The sequence below is a fragment of the Vicugna pacos genome, chromosome 33 (genome assembly GCF_048564905.1).
Source record: "Vicugna pacos chromosome 33, VicPac4, whole genome shotgun sequence".
In the NCBI taxonomy this organism is placed as follows: Eukaryota; Metazoa; Chordata; class Mammalia; order Artiodactyla; family Camelidae; genus Vicugna; species Vicugna pacos.
In genome coordinates this window covers 7,939,966-7,962,512 of record NC_133019.1, presented here as the reverse complement: position 1 = coordinate 7,962,512, position 22,547 = coordinate 7,939,966, and the positions used below count along the sequence as shown (strand labels likewise).

The following is a 22,547-nucleotide window of genomic DNA, read 5'->3' as shown; positions in this document are numbered from 1 at the left end:
GGGAGGCAGGGCTCTAGCTATACTCTTATCCAGAAGCAACTACCTGTGCCAGAAACAATACCAGGCATCAGGAGCATCAAAACGAATCAAACATGGTCCCTTCCCTGGAGGAGTCCACATCTAACTGGGAGAGATTCAATCAGTGTACCGTAACATGAACATAAACATCACGGAATCACTAATGCCTAACTGTCTGTGTAGGTCTCAGAAGACTTTCCAGAGGAGATGGCATTTGACTTGAGCCATGAAATAGAAGTCTGCCAGGAGACCGCAGGAATGAGAGACCCTCCAGGCAGAAGCCACTGCCTGTGGATGGCCCTGAAGTACACAAGAACACCTCTGTTAAGATCTCTGAGGAGGTGTGTAAGGCCGGGACTGAGCGATGGAGACAGGGTAAGGAGGATGGCGCTCTGGGACGACAAACCCACAAGGACAGAGAGGGCCAGCTCCCAAAGGCCTGAGATGACACCCTACCAAGACTGGGGGAGGAAGGTGACCCAGCCACAGTTAGATCGATCACTCTAGCAGCTGTGTCACGGGTAGATGGGGAAAGGGAGCTGGCGAGACTTCAGGCAGAAAGGCTGTTTTGAAGGCTGTGTCATAACACTCATTGGTGACTTTCAAGATGCATGAGAGCCCTTCCTAGATCCCCTCCAGCCCAACTGTAATTCAAAACAGTTGACATAAATAAATGTAGCTGGGAGGACTACCTCAAGCTCCTGGGCAGTAGACCTGCAAGGACCACATTCGAAGAACTGAGGACACATCCAGGGGACTGAAGGAAGATGGGGAGGGAAGCAGACTGGGCCAGGGGAGGGTGCACATTCTGGAGCACATAGAGGCACAGGCTGGACACCACTCCTGAGGCAACTCTGAGGCACAGAAATGACTTGATCAGAGGCTGGGCTTCAGGAGGATTAAAGGGGAGCAGTATGTAGGTTGGATTCGGGTAAGAAGGGAGCCCTGTGACATGGTGTCCAGGTAAGTGATGACGAAGATCAGCACCAGCCCAGTGGCTGTGCAAATGGGGGACGGTCAACATTGGAAGCGGGACTGTTTAAGTTATGGAAACTGGCAAGAGAATGGGGAGGTAGGAATCAAAATGTCCCTAATTTTTTTGTTCCCATAAATGAGAGGGAGATGGATAGGGAAGGCAGGAGAAGGAGCAATTTCAGTGCCAGTGTTGGTGTCTGAATAATGGATTTCCTTTTTCAGTTTGTACCCATGTTGCTGGTGTCCTGTAGTGGAGCCAAAGTCATCACTTGTGACTTCAGATGAAGACATTACAGCAACAGGGGAGGGAACCACAGAGAAATGAGGGATAAAGGCTCCAAGGATGTTTTGATTACTGGGAATAATTTTTGTTGCAACCATAATCATAATAGTACTCCATTTATTTGATATTCCTGTTTAGAAGTGCTCCATTAGGCTAATTTTATGAAGGATACAGTGGAACTGGTCTACTAATTCACTCTTGGTAGTACTGTGAGTTAATACAACACATTGGAAAGCAACAGGATATGTGGCAAATCCCACTGCTAGGAATTTATCCTAAGGAAATAAAGTTTTTAAGGCAGAAACTGAGAGCCCAGAGAAGTTCATTACAGTGTTGTCTATGCTAATCAAAAATATTGAAAACAGAAAACTCCTATGGAAGGAAATAGTTTGGTAAATGATGCTATGATGATTCAATGAAACATCATGAGCCCATTAAGATGCAAATTATTACACCGATGGGGGAAGCATGTAAACACATTTGATGTGATAAGTGGGAGCAGAGAGCAGAGTACAGAGCATTTTGTACACTTTAACTGTGAATATGCGCATGCATGTGGATAGAGACTGGAAGGTAACTGGAAGAAATGAAAGCAATATTTCAGTAAATAGCCTGGGCCTGGGGTCAGAATGCTGGGCTCAAACCCCGTGATTTACTAGCTTATGACACCTTGGGTAGTATCTTTGCGTTCTCTTAGCTTCACTTCCTTATCTTCAAAAGGGGGTAACAAATGGGTGTAATAAAAACACCCACGAGGATTAGAGCATCCAAATGAGGTGATGCACATAAAGCTCTTGGCTCTCGAAAACGCCCAATAAATGATGCCTATTATACGGGTGATTTCTGTTTTAAATATATTATGAATTGATTACCTCAATATTTTAAAAAAATGCACAAGTAGCGGGGAGGGCAGGAGAGGGTACAGGCCAGGACGGGACTGTTTGTGAACCAGATGACTGCCATGTGTGCCACTGGGCAAGGAAGGAGACTGGCCGACATTTCCGACATCCAGAGGGTTGTCACCAAACCTGAGACCTGGGCAGTCGTAGCTTCATCAGGGCTCTCTTCTCTCCATTTATTCTGTGGTAAGTCTGTTCAGAGGTGCCGACAAAGACAGTCAGAACAAACATTGTTGTCACACGATCTCCCTCCTGGTGCCCAACTGCAGAGAAAAGGAAAGTACAGCTGGTTCATCTTCAGTGCCATGTTTCTCTCAGCAGCACAAAAGATGTTAAACTCCTGCTGTGCAGACTCTGCCTCACCTTCAGCTGTGTATCACTGACTGATCTGAGCACAAACTTGGGATCAATACTCTGCTCTAAAAATGACCTCAGGACTCCATCTGCATTGTGAATAAAAGGCTGCTGTTTCCCAGCATCGGGTTTCAGTGAGAACCAGCTGGACAAACCCTTAGGACAGCAGATCTCTGCAGGCAGAACCTACAAGAGCCCAGGCACCTGCTGCTCGTTGCACACGTCTGAAAGCAGTGAGCCTTGAAATGTACACCCGGCAATTACACTGCTCAGACCTACTGTTCAGAAATGTCCACCAATGTTCACATGCATTATTTTTAGAGCAAAATGATATAAATGTCCATAAATAGGGGATTGATTAAATGAGTTTTATGCAACAATAATAAAAATAAGCAATCATCCCCACACTGCTAAGGAAAGTTATTCTAGACATACAGGTTGGTTGAATAACAACAGGTTGGGAGACTTCTGATAAAATATGGTAGATGAAACACTTGTGTTAGTGCCACTGTATCAAAGTATAAAAATGCACAAAACCACAGAATGAAAAAGAATAGGAAAGAAACGACAGAATAAAATTTTGGAGACTGGAAAGCTGATGGCCAGTTTCATACACCAGGTCAAGCTAACTCTTAAATTTGTAGTAGGAGAAGCCCAGAAGTCAGGACATTCATGCTGTGGAGTTCCGGAATAGTTCAGAAATGGGTGGTACATGGTGCCTCAGAGGGTGAGTGTCCAGGGTGATCTAGAAAGCAGAGCATTTGTTCACAGTCTATATAAGAATCAGGAGACCCCAGATTCCCACCTCAACTTGACTCTGCAGGTGACTTCCCACCTACCAATCAGCAAAAGCTTAAAGGTGTACCTTCTGAAGAGGATGAACCAGAGGCATTCTAGAATCAGGGATACCAGGCATAGGGCAGGGGAATCACCCTGAAAGTAGGGATTTACCAACACAGTGAGATTCCACAGCCTCCTCTTTCACTCGATTCCAGACTGCTGAAAGCTGGTGTCAGCCGTCCCAGGCAGGATATTGGAAGAGTTTTCTCTCAGAAACTGAGCTGCTCAAGGGCCAAGACCCACAAGACCCAGGTGCTCACTGGTGGTGAAACAGCCCAGCCAAATCACCCAACACAGTCAACAAGACCAGCCTATTCCATAAAGCTCCTCAATCAGTTTTTCTGTGCTTCATTTTTAAGTATGAGCAGCCCTGGCAAGGCTCACCAAGCATTTTAGGAAAGCTTCTAACATGAAAGGAAGAAACCAAAACAAACTCAGAAGATTTAAGTTTGGTTCCTTGTTCAGCAAAGATTTACCCTTTCTCCCTTCCACTGAAGACAAATGTGATGGATTTGGTCATGTGATTTTCTTGGACCAATGAGATGTTTGTGGATGTGACATGAGCAAAGGAGTGAAATTTGCCATCAATGGGAGGTCATATCCTGGGTAGCTGGTTGGTCCTAGAAGAGTGAGAAGCACATACAGCAGAGACATACCAGCCAACCCACTGGCCTGCCACAGAAGGACTTATAAATGAGAAATAAACACTTATTGCTATAAACCAGTGAGTCTGGGAATGATCCTTTATGTGGCATTTTGGTGCTAATAGCTCGTGGATATTAAGAAGAGAAAGGACTTGAAGGAAACAGAAGTAAGGCAGGAGCAGAAGAAAATTTGAAAAAAGCTGGTTATTATCCTCCAAGGAATAAGAAAAAGATGTACCCTAGAGACTTAAAAAGAAAACGTGCCCAAAGAAAAAAGAGCTACTGGAAATTAAGAATATGACAGCAGAAATGAACAGTTTAGTAGAAGGGTTAGAAGATCAACTTGAAGAACAGCCTCAGAGAGTAGAATATCAGTAAAAATAAACCAAAAGGTAGAAAATAGCAGTGAAAAGATAGGGGAAATAACAGAAAATTTGTTCTAGAGGTACAATATTCAAATAACAGGCATTGTAGAAAGAAAAAACTGAGGGAAAGGAACAATCAAAGGACTAAGTCAAGAAAATTCTCCAGAAATGCAGGCCATGAGTTTCTATATTGAGACAGCCCACGGAGTGCCTGGCACAATCAGTGAAGAAAGACTCACACCAGTGTACAGCAGAGTAAATTTTCAGAACACTGGGGACAAAGAGAACATTGTAAAAGTTCTCTGATGGAAAAAATAGGCCACATAAAAAGGATAAGAAATCAGACTGGTATGGGAATTCTCAACAGTAGCACTGGAAGAAAGAAGACACTAGGGCCATGCTTTAAAAATAAAAGAGAAAAAATATTTCCAATTAAAATTCTATATTTAGGAAAACTGTCAATCATATTATGGAGGTGGAGGCTGAAAACAGCTATGCGATAGTTCCAGTTGTGCAAGATCACTAAAAATTTATATCATGTGCATTTCTCTTGGGAAGTTATACCAGAGAATGTTCTCCATCAAAGTAAGGGAATAAACAAAGAAAGAAACAGATATGGAATATAGTAAACAGGGGATACAACAGAGAGAGGGGAAGGGTGTTTTCAGGATTGTGGTGAAAGGAAATTTTAGATTCCATTACCCAGGCCATGCTGCAGGTCTAGAGAACAACCAGGAGGGTGGAGGGGCCAGAAGGTACATCACCAAGAGGTCCAGGAAGCTGATGCATTATGTAACACAAATGAATAGAATAAGAAGAGATTTAAACTGGTGGCTGAGAGTCTGGGGATGAATTAGTGCAAGGTAGTTAGAAAACCATGTAAAGGAAGAAACAAGAACACTGAGACTGAGCAAAACAAAAAAGTACAAGAAAAGAAAGGAAAGCATAGTCCCCTGCATAGCCTTGTGAGCAATAATTACAGAGTCATGACAGCATAACATTATATTGTAATCTAACCAAGATGATAAGCATATTTTGCTTAACTATAGAACAAAGAGAAAGGAAGCATGCATGCATGTATGTGTGTGTGCGGTGGGCGGGGGGAGAGTGTAAGATAGCCAAGTACTCATTTCCACTGTGGGAAGTCAACAGAAAATATCTAAAACCAAAAAATCAAAACACAATAGTGCAAAGAAGTTGTCTAGAAACATGGAAACAAAGAACTGAAAGGACCTAAAGTGAATGGCTTTGGGAAGCAGGACCTGGGCAGTAGGGGGAAGAGACGCAGGGCGCTGCTGGTTTCCATCACAAGCCTTGGAGAACAATTTGACTTTTAAAGCCACGAGTTATTGATTAAAATGTTAGAATTTTAAGTTAAAACCAAAAAAATTAATTTAAAATATAATTAAATTAAAAATGCTGAATTAACAAGGCAGCCGGTCTTTATGTTTACTTACATACAACATTGTTCATCTGTTATACATATGTATAAATATATGAGATACAAACCCTCTAAAATGTGTAAACATGGATATTCATGTATATAGATAGGTAAATACATAGATTGGTAGACAATCAGAAAAAGCAGAAGTCAGGCTGAATATACCTCCATGATGTTAACAGTTGAAAGCTCAGTGGGTTTTGGTTTTACTTTCTACAGTATTCATTTCTTTGTTGTTTGAAATTCATACAATGATTACTGTTGTAATCAGAAAAAAATTAAATTAGGAAGAAAACTGAGGTGAGAACACTTGTCTCCTCATCTACACTTCTACTAACGAGCTTTTTCATCTATCTTAGGTAATGGATGGTCCAAGCACTCCTGGGTGTCTTCCCAGTCTCTCCACATTCACATCTGAGGCCTCACATGCGGAATTCTTCGATCCCGTTTTGACTAGAGCCTAATTCTGGTCTGACCTCAGGAATAGCATGGGTTTCTATTTCTCATCTCCAGCTCATTCAATGAAAACTTTGAAAGGTAACTCTCCAGTTTGGTGAAGCATTTCCAGTTCAGAGTTGTACTTCTAAGGAGGCATTCTATGAGACGTATCATTATGATGACTTTAGAATAGGTAGAATTTCTAATTACAGAGATTCCACAATGACTGTTTGCCAACCAGGTAAGATATTTTAGTTCTAAAAGTGTTACATTATTTTGTAACCATCACAATAATACTTGATTTAGGCAAGAGTCATCAGTGGACACTAAAATCATTGAGAGGGGGAACAGGATACTCACACCATCTCAGAGAATCACATCACAGATTAAGTACAAAGAGAAAAGAAAGGATGTTTTTGATGTGGATGAGTCTGGCAGACGCTTCCTTAACCAAATGATTCAACTTAACATCACCAATAACAAGACAAAGAGCATCATCTGACTTCCGCTGTGAGCTGTGAGAACACAGGATCCTGTATACAGTGTTCCTGTTAGAAGTGTTCAACCTGAATGTATCATGAGGAAGCAGACAGACAAATCCAAACCGAGGGACACTGTATAAAGCAACTAGACTAAGTGCTTCAAAAACATCAAAACATCACTGTCACGAAAGACACAACGAAGCTGAGGAACTTTCCAGGTGAAAAAAAACCAGAGACATGACCACTAAATGTGTGATTCTAGACTGGATTTTGGACTCAAAAAGGAAGAAAGTACATTATTAGGACAATTGAAAAATTTTGACTATAGACTTTATATTCGATCATAGCATTTTATCAATATAAATTTCTTAAAAGTGATCATTTTAATATAGTTACATAGGAGAAGGTCCTCAGGTCTTAGAAGAATATTTAAATATTTCCAGGGGAGAAAAAATGTTACAGGACTACCCTCACCTCCATGTTTAAAGGAAAGAATTATGTAGAATAAAGAGTTGCATGAGGTCCTGGGTTCAATCCCCAGTACTTCCACTGAAAAAAAAAAGGGAGTTAACGCATTCAGTGTTACTTCATCACACACTGAGCACCTGTTATGTGCCAACTACTGTTGTAGGCACTGGGGATACAAATGGAGCACAAACATAAAGAGGCTTGCCTTCATCAACTTGTGTTCTGAGCAGGAGGAAAAAGCAACCAGAGTATCATGGTGGGCTACCCAGGTTCCCCTTCAAGACCAAGAAACTCATTCCCCACCCCTGCCCCAGTTTCTGGCTCACACCCCCATCCCCTCCTGGGAACTGCTCTTGGCTGCAGGAACTGCCTGGTCCAGCTGGAGGCAGCCCACATCCAGTGACCAGTCTAGACGGAGCAACAGAAGCCCGAGCCCACATCCCAGTTTAGAAGAACTCTGAAGGGCCATCCCAGTTCGGGAGCCACCTGTGGCCCCCTATTGTAACTGTTTACCTTATTCCCTTACAGGCGTTGTTTCTGAGAGCACAGCTCCATTAACCTCCTGCACTCAAATCACCCTCTCAGAGTCTATTTTCTGGGGAACCCAACCCAAGACGCTAACCATATTACTGTGCAAAATGTAGGCTGAAAATACAAACATGGGATGCGATAGGGCCAGGTAAGAACCAGGCGGATGCAGTCTCCATAATCTCTGGTAAAGCCCTGGCAGTCTGGTGACAAGAAACCATATACTCAAAACAAAGCTAAAAATATTTTTGCTCCAGTTCTAATCTAACCTAATCCCAGCCTCTGCATAGTTTTCAAATTGGAAATATTTGACTCAAGTCATTGGGCTGTCTTTTCATGTCACTTTTAAATTTTGCTTGGTTGGAAAGAGAAAGCCAGAGGCAAATTCTCAGATCGAAGCTTAAGCAACACACAAAAAAAGCAAGTACTCTTTGCCCACCCTCCTCAACCTCTCCTCCTCTTCTTTACTATTTTTAAGAGGGTAAAGCAGGCTAGCCTTGGCAAGTGGTTATTGATAATGGGTGTGCAAAAGTACCACCCACCTACCCTCACTCCATTTATGGCTTTGTATCTTAAAAAAAGCCAATTGTGAGAGAGCTGGAACACTGTGAGTGCTGAATTCTGGCGGCTCCCGTGCTCTCCATCTCCATAATGACCACGCCTGGGGCACTGGAGGGGGATTGGAGAGTCACTTGTGTGGGAAGACATCCCTCTCATTATGTAAGGTTATTATGCCTCCTGACAGTTACAGGCAGAAAAAACAATGGTGCTGATAGCTGTGTGGTGGTTTTGGTCCTCTGTGGAATACCACTGCTGGGGTCACTGCCTCTTGACGGCTTGTTCCTTTTGATGGGGAGGAAATCCTAGACGGGCAGTCACATCTGGATTCGCAGTCCCCTAGCAGCGCTCTCCTCTTGCACTGACATGGTGGTCAGTTTGGACACGGGCAGCTACCTTTTTGCTATACGCCTGCGGACAAGGACAGCATCATTTTACTTCAGTAGGTTTAGGACAGTTAAGGCGTCCAGTAGGTGAAATTAGTATCTGTCACCATAAGGCTGGTAATGGGCCAGGGTTTTCTTCTACACTGAGCTTGGTAACTTGGGAATAAGAGGCATACCTGGAACCCAGGCCTGGTTCCTGGTTTTGTGCGTGAAAGATTCAGGTTTCCCTGGGCAAGCCACTTGCGTGCTCTTGGAGTCCATTTCCTCCTCTGCAACGTGAACCAAGTGACCCTGAACGTTCTTAAGCACAAGGACAACCCGAAGTTAAGATGAGATCGCTTTGGAAGTAACTCTCTTGTAGGCACACTATGTGTCACTTGCGTGTTTGGGCAGCAGGACTCCAGGATTAGATCCTCCCTCTGGGGGGATGTGACTTCAAGCCATTGTTTAAAGGAGATGTCTCGGGTGGTTCTTTGTCTGCCATCAGGGTGGCTTAAAATAGACCCTGGTCATTGTTTATTTCATCAGGATAGAAAGGTAATGCAGTGGGATGACCTGAAAATCTTCTAAACATGACTACCAATCTCATTTGGTGTTTTGAAAGGATTTTAGAGTCAAAAAGGGAGAGTTATTATGATTATTGTTCAGTCTTCTTGTGGGACAAGGGAGGGAGGAAAATCCCACCATAGCACAGCTTCCTCCCCTAACTGCCACGTGGAAACGTAGGCTTCTGTCCCCGTGTTGTTAGACAAAAGGAGACCATCTGGGGGTGCTCCCAGCAGTGCCTGACATGCGTGCCTCACCCCCCGCGTGAGCTACTGATGAGAAGCAGGTGAACGGGGAAGGCGCTCCCCTCTGGTATCTGTGGACCCCAGGCAAGACTGCAAAGGAAGGCTCACTTGCCTCTGCATACTTAAAGTTTTGACCAAGCTAACAAACTGTTAAATAAAATATGTTCTATTCTCCTACCTAAACAAATAGACTTCCATAATGTCCAGGAAGGCCCAGTTCCCATTTAGAATTCTCAGACTCCTTGGAGTTCTGTGCCAGCACAGGGTCGTGTGGGCCCATGCTGGCCCTCGACCCTCAGACTGGGGCTTCCTCCCTGCTCTTCCCACATCTGGTTCTGCCCTTCACTGGGAGGCTACCTTACCCCACACATCTGGGCTTCATCCATACTCCCCATAGCCAGCCACCCTCTGGAGCCCTGTTGTTTCTCCAAGTGCACACACTGGGGGTGCAGTAGTGCCCTAGAGGGATGGACCTAAGAAAGCCGCCTGTGAAGGCCCTGGAGGCAGACTTGGGACTATTTAGGAAGAGGATAGTGGGATTAGGTTACGTGGCTCGGGACTCAGGTGGTCATGGCTTTTTAGCCCCTAGACTCCTCTTCCCATGGGAAGAGGTACAGCTAGAGGCAGGGAGGTCCTCTAGAGCAAAGGGCCTGGAAGGGGAGTCCTTCCTGACTAGGCCTAAGGGTTGCGCTGGCTGGTGTTTCAGAGCACTGCCCTAAGAGCTGCACTGCCTGGTTTCACTGCTTTATGGGCTGTGATCCTGGGTAATTAACATCTCTCTGCAAAAATTTTCTCATCTACAAAACAGAGGAGGGTACTTACCTCATGGGGTTGTTATGAGGACTAAATGAGTTAATAGGACTAAATGAGTTCATATATGTGAAAGCTCTTACAAATACCTGACACATAAAGAAAACTCTAATAATCATTCACAGCTCCCTTTTTTCCTTTTTCTTTTTTTTTTGATGGGAGAGTATACTGGGGATTAAACCCAAGACCTCGTGCATGCTAAGCACACACTCTACCACTGAGCTATACCCACACCCACTGCTCGCTTTTCTAAATGATTACTTGACCTGGTAGGATCACAGTAGTCAATGTCTCATTCCAGTTTAGTTTTTCTTCTTATTGTTTTTGTTTTGTTTTAACAAAGTTCGGGAAAAGGCTTACGCTGCCCAAAAGCTATTCTGGTGTATTTAAATAAGAAACTCCTCATAGTGAGGACTTAGAGCACTGCCGGCACGATCACAGGAAGTAGACGGTAGTGTATTTTCTCAAAATCTTTAAGTACATAAGAAATTCCCATCTGTTTGGGGCACATTAAAATTTTGTCCAGTCTGAAGGCAGAGGAGGTGTTAAAATGATTTTTTAAATTGTGGTAAAAAACACATAACAGAAAATTTACCACCTGATCTATTTTTAAGTGTTCAGCTGTAAGAACATTCACATCGTTGGGCAACCAACCTCCAAAACTTTTTCATCTTGCGAAACAGAAGCTCTGTGCCCATTAAGTAACAACTTCCCATTCCTCCCTCCCCCAGAGCCTGGAAACCACCATTCTACTTTTTGTCTCTATGAATTTGACTACTCTAGGTATCTCACATGATAGGAATCATACAGTGATTCTTTGTGACTGGCTTATTTCACTTAGCACAACGTCCTCAAGGTTCATCCAAGTTGTAGCATGTGACATACTGTGATTTTTAAGTATCTTTCCAGGTTGGGGTTGGTAGCCTGAAATCTCCAGACAACTGAGAAGTGGAGGAGGTGGTTCTGGTCCACTCAACAGTAGGACCCCATTTCTGAGAGGGATCCTACAGGCTTGGTTTCCTCCAGGGGCAGAGCCCCTCATGACACCACCAATGTGCTCGGCCTCTGAATAACACCTGCATTATTAGATAAACAGTTTTTTGAATGGGTTCTCAAATTTACCTGGCTAGGTTGGCAAGGAAAATACAGAACCACAGGTATTAATTTGATGGAAATCCAAAAGAAAAGCAGTTCTGCTGACGTTTTAATTATTCTCAATCTTCTCCTAGGCTCAAAGCCAGAAAGCTTCAAATGAGCATTGAGTTCAGGGCTGTGGCTGAAAAAACCTTAACCCTCCAAATCATAATGGATTTTAATTCTTTTGTACATTTGTGTTGGTTAGTACTTCTTAGAGTCTTCCTTGACTCCTGTCTCTGCAGAGCTCTGTCCTCCAATGCCTTGCCTTAGTAAACTTGCCACTAGTTTGTGGTTTTCCTAGGTGGCCTGTAAGGGCAGGAACCACAAGTTATACTTCTTTCATTCCCCTCCATAGCACCCTCTGCAGGTGATAAATGACTGCCTGACAGAATGTATAAATAATTAATACAAATTGTGAACTGCCATAACATTTTAGTCATAATAATACTATACTGCTTAATAGGATAGAAATGCTCCTTTTTGCTGATTTGGAATTTTCCTTGGGGTAGGTTATTTATGAATTCACTAAAGAATGTTAGAATCCTGGAAAGATGACTTAAGGGGAATATACTGAAGGCAATGGAAGATGTCCACATTCAAGAAGGAGGAAACAGGAACAAAAATACCATTATTTTCATAATCCTCTATTTATTCATTCACACACTTACTCACAGCAGTATCTTAACCAAAGTTTACTGAGCACCATTTTTGTAAGTCATTGTGCCCTAGCATATAATAGGGTCACAAAGATGGATGATATTCTGGGAGGTCAGACATAATAAAAACTGATATGATACAATGTAGAAGTACAGATGGCCGAAGAAAGATATAAATACTTGCTCTGAAGTGCAGGGGAAGAGAAGATGACTTCCAATAGTGGGCATTCGGGTGGGGGGAGCAGCAAAGGCTTTAATGAGAGATGGCACTAGAAGGACCTCCAGGCTATCTAAAATGTGGGGAAGCAGGGGTTGGGGAGCTCCAGACAAGGAAACAGGGAACAAAAGTTAGAAAATGAGAAAGAGCAGAGAACAAGTCTGTTGGACTACACATAGCACTTGTGAGGAACAAATTCAACCAAGGCATGAATACCAGAGGATGGAGATTAAGGGTCAGTTTAGAGGCTGCCTACTCTATTATATCCAGCTGGGTATTTTAATATGCCGTATATTACTTAACCCAAGAACAGGCATGTGTGGTATTAGACTTAAGCTCAATTTAAGTAAACTGGGTTCAGAGAGGTTAAGTAATTTGCCTACGATCACATGGCTATACATAATTATATGATAAAGCAATAAACACTAAAATGTCATTATAACAGACAGCATTCTATAGAAATTTCATATGAGAAAGTCTAGGTCCTAATCATTCTATTTTGTTTGTTTAACAATAATGAAGTTTTTACATATCATTGCATATTTACACGTGATATGCACCATTATGTCATCTGCCTGACACCATGTGAAGTAGGTACTATTAGTGTGTCCATTTGATAGACAAAGAAATGAAGATCAGAAAGGTGAGGTAACTTGGCTAAAATCACTTGGTTAGTAAATGAGTCAGGATTTGAATACAGGTCCAATCGACTCCAAAGCTAATAACTGAGTAAGTTTATTCAACCAATAAATACTTTTGAGCTTTTAGTGTGCTTTACACACTGTGCTAGCTTCTGGGGATGCGTGCCTGTGAGGTGCTCATATTCTTATAGACATGAAGACAAAGGATTACAGTATTATTACACTGAGACAGGGTTTCCTTCCCCATCAGCTCTTGATTTTCTCCCCTTTTTTTTTATCTCATGGACGGGCATGGGGAGGATGGACTTTGATTAAAGGGACAAGGACTTCATTAGCATAATAACTACACTATGAGGACTTTTTGTTGCAGGTGATGAGAACCCAACTTCAACTTGCTTAAGTAATGAAGGAAATTTACCATCTCTCAAAACTGAAAGGTGCAGGGAGTATCTAACTTCAGGCATGGCTGACCCCATGTCTCTCCATCTTTCTCTTGCCTTCCTTTTTTTGAACTTTATTCTCAATTAGGCCCCTCCCACAGGGTGGCAGGACAGTCACAGGCTGCTCTGGGCTCTTATCCACCCAGCTTAGAGCCTTCTGGTAGAGAGCACTATTGCTTTTTAGTTCACACAGAGACACAAGTATCACACTCATTGACCTGGAGGGGGTCGAGGCAGGTCCCTGATGGTGGGGTGGAGGAGTGCAATTTTCTCATTGCTCCCATTTAGGTCACAAATGTGCTCAAAAACAAGCCCTACCCAAACAATATGGGCTGAAGAAAAATCTGAGTCTTATTAAAGGATGAAGGGGAGAGGATGCTGTCGCAGAAGGAAAACGACACCAGCCCACCACACTAACGTCTGTGCTGATGAAACCGAGTGGGATCATGTGGGGCCCTCCTGAGCACAAAAGCCCTTTCGTGTCCCATTTCTTGCTTCTAGGAAAAAGGCTTTCAGCGTCCTGGACCTTCCGGGAGTTTTAAAGGCAGATTCAAACAGTTACTAATTAGTGAGGGAATGTAGAAAGAAACAACAGTGCAGCACCTGGGCAGGGGCCTGGCTTTTCCTGAAGGGATGCAGATAACAATCTAACTCATATCTCTGAGTTCCTCTCTAAGAACGAAGGCCCCACCCAGGTGGAGGATGGTTCAGGCTGAGCACAAGCACGTGGGCCCCAGACTGTGTGGAACCGGAAGGCTGATGATTGAAATTCTGCCCTGTTACCTCTCTACAAACCAGAGGAGGGTTACATACCCTGCATCGCTCCTCCCCACCTCCCACATTTCTGCCTATGAAAACTCTTCCCTAAGAACTGTCAGGGAGTTCAGGCTTTTTGAGCCCAAGCTTCCCATTCTCCATGCTTGGCCCTTGCAATAAACTTTTCTCTGCTCCAAACTCTGATTCTTTGGTTTATTTGGACTTACTGGGCATCAGGCACATGAACTTGGCTTCAACCACACTAAGAGGTCAAAAAATATTATAAACAACAAGAGCCCAAAATACAAAAAAAAAAAAACCCCACCTTTAAATCTAGTGTATTTTCCACTTGTTGAATCCAAATGGCCTCAGCAATTTTCTATGTCTGTTGTTCAGCACACGTTTACTGTGGGCCTACTACTGGGCAGGCACCATTCCAGGGGATGCCCCATCAAGAGCGGGCACAGAAGTCAACTGCCATCCCCCCAGCATGACCAAGAGCAATCAGTACCATGCTCCTCCCTTCTGGTTTCCAGGATAAAGCCAGGGCCCTGGAGGAGCAGCCAGAGGGGCAGTCAAGACCGAGGAGAAGGCAGGGGACAGGAGAGGAAGAGACCAGAGACAAGAAGGACGGACATTCAGATGCTCATCCACAGCCCACTGACTCAGTTGTCCAGAAGTAAACCAATGAGAATAGTTAGGAATGTTTTGCAGGAGGATCTGGACTCCACCCAGGCTTGTGACTGGCTAGCAGTGAGATGGTTCTCTCTTTAGAACTGATGATCCAGAATCCCTTCCCAGGTGTTGTAGACAGAATGAGGACTTACACCATGTGCAAGGCACCAAGACAGGATTCAGGGGCGAGGTGATGTTGAGCTGAACTCATTTTGAAGAATGAGTTAAGAGAATGGGGACATTCAGGACAGGAAATCGCAGGAGCAGGATTTAGTGATAATTTTAAAAATTTCTCCACAACAAATCCTGTGCAGGAAAGCCTCATCTCCCAGCAACAGCCAACCTTCATAGGTTAAGGGCAGGAAAGAGCTGAGCCCCGGCTGTGATATTTTATAATTCTCCCCTTAAAAGTAACAAGTATTTATTACTCCCTCTCACTTCCAACACTGTACCACCACCTGCTTCCTTCCTCCAGATCTACCACCATCCCCTCCAAGTGGGGCAGCATGGGGTGGAGGGAAAAACCTCAGCTTTAGCATCAGCTTGAGCTGGGTTTGTTCGGTGGCCTTGCCATTTATTAGCTTCTAATTTTCAGCAAGTTATTTTACGTCTGAGTCTCCTTTTTCTTACCTGTGGGTGGGACTGATACAACCTGCAGGACTGCTGCCACAGTGAAGTGAGATGGTGCACGAGGAAAGGCTGGCTCTTAAATAGCCACTCAATGTATGTGACTTTCCATGCTCCCCATATTCCTAAAGCAAACAAACAAAAAAAACAAACTAGGAGGAAGGATGGGCTATCCTCTGCACACGGGAGGGACAGACATGCCCCTTCTTGGAGCAATCCCAGGATGCAAGACTGGAATTTGCCGGACACCAATTAACCAGCCATTGGTTATCTTTTGAGTATTTCCTTGATTTTCTAAGGATAAATCAGAATAGAAAGCCCAGCTCTATGCCAGTATTTATATGTAGACCTTGAGGTCAAATATGGATGTGTTGAAAATAGTCAATAAGCAATCTATGCTAGGAAAAGACACGAGTTTTCTTTGAGTCAAACTGTGGTCTGTGGCCCAGAAGACAGCCTGTCAGGTAACTCTGAGGAACTGCTCCAAAGAAGCACGGTTTTCAGGAGTTTTATGTCTTGTCAGAACAAAGAACATCAAACAAGTCAGGAATACATTCCTTCAAGGTTTCAAAAACACCAGATCAGCACATGCACAGCATGTCAGTGTGGCCTTGGCACCTGAGAAGAGAGTCTTATCATCAAAGGAGGACTAGCATTGGCATCTCAGGAAGGGAGGCGTTTAATCTTTACTGTTAACATGGACACGTTCTACTTCTGGTCAATGTGCCCTTTCCTTTAATGATTAAAGCAGATGTTCCATGTGTGTTTGACAGGCCACAAACAGGCTGAATTAATTAGCATAAAATTCAAGTTAACTTATGTATAAGCCAGAATGACTTCCCCATACCTCAATATGTGAAAATTTCTTTCATCAGACGGACACGAGGTGGAAGCAGTGTTAAAGTTTAATTAGAAATGGAAGATGAGACTCCTCTGAAATGATCAGTTGTCCTTGGGTTCCCAGTCTTAGTGTGAAAAATATGATTCTATTTACAGACACTGAATCAGCTCGCCTGCCTCCAACAACCCCACCCCATCCATTCCATCCTACACATCACTGCCTATTCATCTTCCTCCATGTTTCACCCTCTGCCCCTCCTGTCGAAATCCCCTCTGATGGAATCCGCTACTCTGAGCTCACCGCAGCTAATACTATAACGTGCCACACATTACCAGTTTCTCAGTTCAGCTCACAGTCCCTCCTGCTAAAAACTTCTTCCCTCTTCTCCACTTATCTGTCTACCAAACCTCTCCTAGTTCAACTGCTGTCCAGCCCCTGAATGGTGTTTCCAGCAGGCAGCACCCTAAAACTCTTCTGCTCCTGAAATCATTTAGTGATGATTGTCTTTGTGTTTGTACTTGGTCTCCTTTGTTAAATAATAAATTTCTAAAATGCATAACTTATGTCTGTTCTATAAATGCATCGGCATCTTCAGTGACTTGCACATTGCATGTATAAAAATATTTTGTGATAATAAAAAGTAGATTCATAAGCAACTTTTTAAGGATCTCATCAGTTGCATAAATGTTCATGTGCACTGACATTTAACTCAGATGAGGATGGGGGGAAATGCAGGGACAGAATATAATTGTGATGAGCATTTGGGTTTGAAGCCAGGACCTCCTACATGCTAAGCATGCGCTCTACCACTGAGCTATACCCACCCCCCGTGATGAACATTTGGAGCTAAGGATCTGATTAGTGTATCCAGAGTTTGTTGAAAATCTGATGTTCCCATGTGTTTGTCAGTATTCTTTTGCAATAGTGTAATAATGCAGTGACCCCTCAGCAATGCAGTAAAGGGACGCTGCCTACCTGCATGCTTGGTTTTGCCCCCAGTAACAGAACCTTGTCTAAAACAGAGTCCACCTTCACAGAAACATGTAACTATGTACATATGATTGTATGTAAATATACAAGAATATTTAAGGACTGGATGAAAACAAAAAGGACATGACCCTCACCTTTAAGTGAGAACTTTATACAGTTTTCTATACAGTTAATTTAGGCAAAAATAGATGCAACTGTGAATACTAGACTGGACAAGGAGGCTCTGAAATTAAATTCCGGTTCCTCTCCCCTGAGGAAACTGTGAGACTCCATGTGGTCCAGAGAGCCACCTTTGGCTTGATTTGTTCTCATCTTGCTTTTTTCAAGTTCTCTCAGTATCATTCTGTGGTTCTGTGCCATTCCGATTCCTTGTTGGGCCTGTAGCTTCTTTATTTCGAGCTGTAAACTAGTACACTCTCAATCCTAGATGTGCAGGGGATCTGACCAGGCACTTGAACTTGTGTTTGGTCACCAGGTGTGATCAAGCTAATTTGGCTGACAGGCAGGCATCTCCTTGTCCTCTGCCATCATAAGCACCTCGCCCCTGAAATGACGACACACTTCAGGATGACAGTCCCTTAGAGAACGGCTGTTTAGTTACAGGTTCTTAATCTTTGTTCTCCAAATCCTCTAAATTCATTTAAAATATAATCTACCCCTGCAAAGGCTTTACTTCTAGCCAGCAAGGTGTTTGCTGCCTGCTCTGCTGGCTAGCCCAGGAAAGGATTCTCTCTGTAACCTGAGTCCTTATTATTTCATATCTTAGGTCTTAATAAGCTCAAGATTAATCTTCAAGATAATCTTAATTATCTTCCTGTCATCATGATAGGGTTGGGAGAGAATGATATTTTTCTCTCTTTGGCAGGTAGAGCTGCTGCGTGTGTGGGACACCCACCAGAAAAGATTTCCCATTTTGGCACATTCTGACCCCCGTGGCTCCCTCCCACTCCTTCTAGGTCAGATCTCCTTAAATCCCCACAAACTTAGCATTAAACCCAATCTCCCGACAGCAGTAGCTCAGAGCCCTAACTGCCTTACGTGGGCTACAATAGCCAACCTCACAAGTACAGAACTAACAGGGAAAACGCAGAATAAAACAAAATAAAGGCGATTAAGTACTAAATTATATGGAACAGACTTTGCAGTAGGGGAGGGAGAACCAGAGAGATCCACGAGAGCTGAAATAACAGGAAAAAATTTTGGGAAGAGTGGACGTAGGAACCTATCCAAAGATACACTGGCAGAACCATGAAAAAACATGCATCCTATTTCCTGTGCACTATCTGCACTGCTAGAGAGCAGACACAAACAATGTCAGTAGGGGACTGGCTGAACAGTCTGTGGATCAGGTACAGAATGCAACACCCAGCAGCTGTTAAAAAGAATGAAAACTATCTCTATCTTCAGCTTTGGAATAAGCCTCAGCAGACAGTGTCCACTGAAAACTGCAAGGTTCAGAAGAGTGTGTGTAACATACTAACTTTCATCTAAGAAAGGGTGGATAATACAAATATGTATGTTTTTGCTTATATTTAAAATAAAAAGCAACAGAAGGGCTAACTCGCTCGTAAAAAATGTTTAACTTTAGGGGAGTGGAGGAGACAGGACTGGAAACGAGACTTCTCTGAACATACCTGTATTAGTTACTGATTGCTGGATAATAGATTATTTTCCAAATGTAGTGCCTTAAAAAAGCAGTATTTTTTATTATCTCACATGAGTTGTAAGAGTCAAGAATCCAGAAGAAACTCAGCTGGGTTCTGGCTCATGAAAATTCATGAGATTGTAGTCCAGACAGTGAGTCTCAGTTATCCAAAGACTTGACCAGGTGAGAGAACCCACCTGCACAACGGTTCCCTCACAGTTGCTGGCATGAAGCCTCAGTTCCTCACCACGTGGACCCCCTCTCCTAGGGCTGCAGGAGCGACCTCACAATATGGCAACTTGCTTCCTCCAGTACAAATTATCCACAAAGAGCAGAGGAGTAATACTCTTTTATGACCTAGTCTTAGAAGTCACATACCACCATTTGTGTCTCACTTCATTTGTTAGATCCAAGACACTGAGTCCAACCTACACTCAAAAGGGAGAACAATTAGGCTCAAACTTTGCAAGGCTGTGTTAAAGAATTTGTGTACATATTCTGAATCAGCACTGTATCTCATTTTATACATTTGAGTTTGGAACCACAGTAATGTCTTATGCAACTATAAAAGTAAACTGAATAAAATTCAAAAACGAAAATACAATCCTGAAACATTGAGGGCAAAATAAAGGAAACTAAACATACATCAAGTTGACAGTTTAAACACAGACAGTAATTACCTCAATTATTTTAAAACAGAATAATTTGACTACATTCCTGTAAGAATCCAGAGGATAAAAAATTATGAAGAAATCTTCAACTGATTTTCAGTAATTATGTTAGTATTATTACTTTGAAACTATCAAGCATATATATATATGTATTTCAGAATATGTATTATCTATATATACAAATTAGTATATATATCAGTGTTTTCTGAAACTGTGTGTACTAGGATATATCAAATAAATAATTATGTTAATACATTTAGACTCTAAACCTGTTAGCAGAAAAGGAGAAAAACACAAAATTGAATGAGTCCAGTGGAAAATTCTACAATCTTAAATTTGATTTGAAAAGTTAGTAAGAGCTTATGATGTATTTTCTTTTAAAAAACGTATTTCTTTACTCTGTTCACTGAAAAAATCTAGAAGCCGTGACAAACCCCAAAATAATGAACAGCCCTATACCCAGACTGCGTTCTCTAAGAATTTCCAACTAAGGGGAATCATGTCTTCTTCGATAAATGCCGACTTCGAGGCTGGGACAGGAAACATCAATGGGCCTGGAACTCTGTTGTACTGCAATTCAAAGCTGTCGTAGGCCACAGGGCTTGTGTCAAAGATCCAGGAACCCACTTAAATATATCTCCCATTGGCCAAAGATGGGTAAGATGAACATAACAGCAATAGTAATCGTAATTCTAATAACTATAATACCACATCAAACATTAAAATCACTGAGTTCAAAACTGTATTTTAAGAAGTAAATAAATAAAACTATGTTATCACCTTTGCAAGATCCCAAGGAACCAATTCATTACCGTGAAAACTGGTAAAGCAGAAAACTGGAGAGAGAGGAAAAAAAAAAAACAAAAACACCAAGAACTTATTCTGCTTTTCTTGTTGAGACTGCAGGTCAGGAATTTCAGCTAAAAAAATCAGCTAAAAGAAATGCTACAACTAGAACATCAGCATTTTGCAATCGCTGATGAAAACAGGATCCAGGGCGGCGCCAGAGGGTCAAGTCCAGAGGCGGGCAGCTGAGGTAAGGAGGTGGATGGACCTGCAGGATAGCAGGAGCACACGAGGAGCCGGCGGAAACCCAAGGTAGTCCCTTTCTCGGCTGCTGTGGCCGCCGTGTCCGCACAAGCCCGGACCCTCGTCGGGAGCTAACGCACACCCCCCCAGCCCAAGACTGGAAAAACTAGGAGCGTGCGGGTGGCAACAGGCGTAGGCGTGGCTGCGGCCCTGGAGATAAACGGAGCAGGTGGCCGAGCCACGCCGCGTGGGAGCCGCAACCCGCCCGCGCACGTCTCAACAAACTCCCTGCACCGCCTGGAACCGTTGCGGAAAAATGCGTTACAGCAAAGTTTTGACAGCAACCTCGGTCCGAACAAGACACCAAGCAGCACCCGGTGCTGGACAACTCACGTTCGTTATCCTGCCGAACGCACAAAACCCAACACTTCAACCTCGGGACCCCAGCTGTAGGTTTAACACAGGCCTTTTATAGGCTGCCACTTTTATACTTCGCAACATCATATGCAAATAAAGTACAACAGAAGTTGACCAACCAAGAACAAGCTTTGTAGAAATAGACCAATCAGGAGTGAGCTCCATGCAAATGAAGTACTACAACTAGACCAATCAGAACTTAGGGAAGTGGACCAATCAGAAGTGAGAGTAATAGCCAATCAGAAGTGAGTGTAATAACCATTCAGGAGTGAAGGAAATAACCAATCAGAAGTGAGCTCAGGGAACCAATAGAATTCTAGGTGTAAGTTAGCCACTTTAGAGGCAAAAAGCGAGATAGAAGCTCTGGGCCAGGGAACCGGATGGTACTGGGAGAGCAGCGGCCCTGCATAGGGGTTCTGCCGGTCTTTTTATGGGGCTTCCCATGTCAGAACCAGAAACCCACAGAAAAAGGGCATTCTCAGAAATCCTGACACACTACAAAACCACCACAACCGCCAGGGGTGGCTCACACCGGCGAGTGAGAAGCGGCTGGGGAGCTTCAAGGTGACCGAGCCACAGGGCACATCCCGAAACCACGGGGGAACGTCACGTCATAAGAACGGAAACGCCACACGTCACATGCCTCCCCTTGTGACGCAGCCCGACCACAATATATTATTACCAACAAAAATCAAACTTGAATCCAGATCCCATGGTCGCCGGCAAAGCCCACTCAAAATTCGTGGGAAATAAAAATAGAATTGGGGTAATGAAATGAAGTCTAACCTTTTTTTTGCCTTGGTACTTGGTCTAATTCCTCTTGCTCACAGAGGGCTGCGGGCGGGAGGCCTTGCACCCAGCACTTCAGGCCAGACACCCTGGACCCAGCGGCTGCGCGGACGCCTCAGGCGACGTGTGCAGAGCTGCACACGGCACCCACTTCAAGATGGCCGCGGGGTCCTGTGCAGAGATGCCGAGCCGGGCACTGCCGGTGTGGGGACGTGTGCAGAAGGCGGCGCGCGGCACCCACTTGAAGATGACGGCGGCGGGGCCTGTGCAGAGACGCCGAGCCGGGCACCGGCGTCCAGAGGAGCCGTGAGAAGCACCCCTGTGACTGCGGTAAGAGCCCCGCCGCGCCCCCCACAGTGTTAGCGCTGGTGCGCGGCCCAGCTGGTATTAGAATCCATGCTTGTTCTTTGAGGAGACCACCCAGACAAAAGTCAGGGTCCTTAGGGAGACTCTTGCTGGCCAGAGCCCAGGCTCCACGCTAGGGGAGGACTGGAAATACAGTTGCTTACACAGGGCGGCACCAAATTAGGAAAAAGCTTCAAAGTCAAAAAGAAAACTTTAGATTCAAGTATTGGGGGTCATTTTGCTGTCTACACACTGGTTTTTCCTTTGGGTGATGCAAAACGCTCAACTCTCCTGCTTTTAAAATGAATAGAACAGAGAGACTCAAAGATGCAGAGGACAAACAGGTGGTCAGGTGGTCACAGAGGGGATGGGGAAGGGTAGATGGGCAAAA

The 22,547-nt window shown here is 43.7% G+C and overlaps 1 long non-coding RNA gene across 3 annotated transcripts; it reads right to left on the bottom strand.

Moving 5' to 3' along the window:
- Nucleotides 1–1,375: 1,375 nt before the first annotated feature.
- Nucleotides 1,376–21,940, bottom strand: LOC140691099 (uncharacterized). Of its 3 annotated transcripts, XR_012066565.1 has the most exons (3): nucleotides 6,296–6,401; nucleotides 5,985–6,077; nucleotides 1,376–2,438 (listed from the first exon to the last, which is right to left on the bottom strand). It is a non-coding gene; the product is annotated as an uncharacterized lncRNA (long non-coding RNA). The 3 variants fall into 3 exon arrangements; XR_012066566.1 differs by lacking the exons at nucleotides 5,985–6,077; nucleotides 6,296–6,401 and adding an exon at nucleotides 21,809–21,940; XR_012066564.1 differs by lacking the exon at nucleotides 5,985–6,077.
- Nucleotides 21,941–22,547: the final 607 nt, after the last annotated feature.